Below are 1,014 nucleotides of genomic sequence, written 5' to 3'. Positions count from 1 at the left end.
ACAGCACGTGTGTCACATACTGGCAATATTTCCCTTAGCCCTAACCTTAAATTAAACAACGTTTTATGTGTGCCTTCATTCAATTTAAACCTAATGTCGATCAGCAAACTTACCAATAACTTGAAATGTTATGTCACCTTCTATCCTGATTCTTGTGTTATGCAGGACTTGACTACGGGGAAGATGATTGGCTCGGGTAAACAATTTGGAGGTCTCTATCATATTTCTTCATCTCCAATCAAGTCTTCAGCTCATCAAGTATCTCAGTCATCTGATTTGTGGCATTTACGCCTAGGTCATCCTTCATTTTCTCGTTTTAAATTTCTAGCTGATCAATTGCATCTTAATAATGCGAGTTATTCTCATAATTGCAGTATCTGCCCGTTAGCAAAACAAACTAGGTTGTCTTTCCCAAGAAGTTCAATAACAACCCATTCTGCTTTTGATCTGATACATTGTGATGTTTGGGGACCATATAAAATTCCTACCCATTCTGGTTTGCGTTTTTTTCTCACTATTGTTGATGATTTTACTCGATGTACTTGGGTTTTTTTAATGCAACATAAGTCAGAAGTACATCATTTGTTGATGAACTTTGTTAAATTCGTTCAAACTCAATTTCATACTACTATCAAGATAGTTCGATCAGACAATGGGACTGAGTTCCTATCTTTGCAACCATTCTTTACTTCTTGTGGTATTGAATTTCAGCGCACTTGTGTCTATACTCCACAACAAAATGGAGTCGTAGAACGCAAGCATCGCCATATCCTAAATGTAGCTAGGTCTCTTCTTTTTCAGTCACAAGTTCCACTTAATTTTTGAGGAGAGTGCATTTTAACGGCTGTTTATCTTATAAATAGAACGCCATCACCATTATTATCTAACAAGACACAGGTCTTACAGGAGCACGTCCAGACAAATTTCCTATGGAGCAAAATCTGAAACTTTCTTTAACCGAAGGAGAGAAGTTGAATGATCCAAGTAAATACAGACGGTTGATTGGCAGATTAA

The sequence above is a fragment of the Cucurbita moschata genome, unplaced genomic scaffold (genome assembly GCF_002738365.1).
Source record: "Cucurbita moschata cultivar Rifu unplaced genomic scaffold, Cmos_1.0 Cmo_Scf00001, whole genome shotgun sequence".
Classification (NCBI taxonomy): Eukaryota; Viridiplantae; Streptophyta; class Magnoliopsida; order Cucurbitales; family Cucurbitaceae; genus Cucurbita; species Cucurbita moschata.
This window is presented reverse-complemented; position numbering follows the sequence as displayed.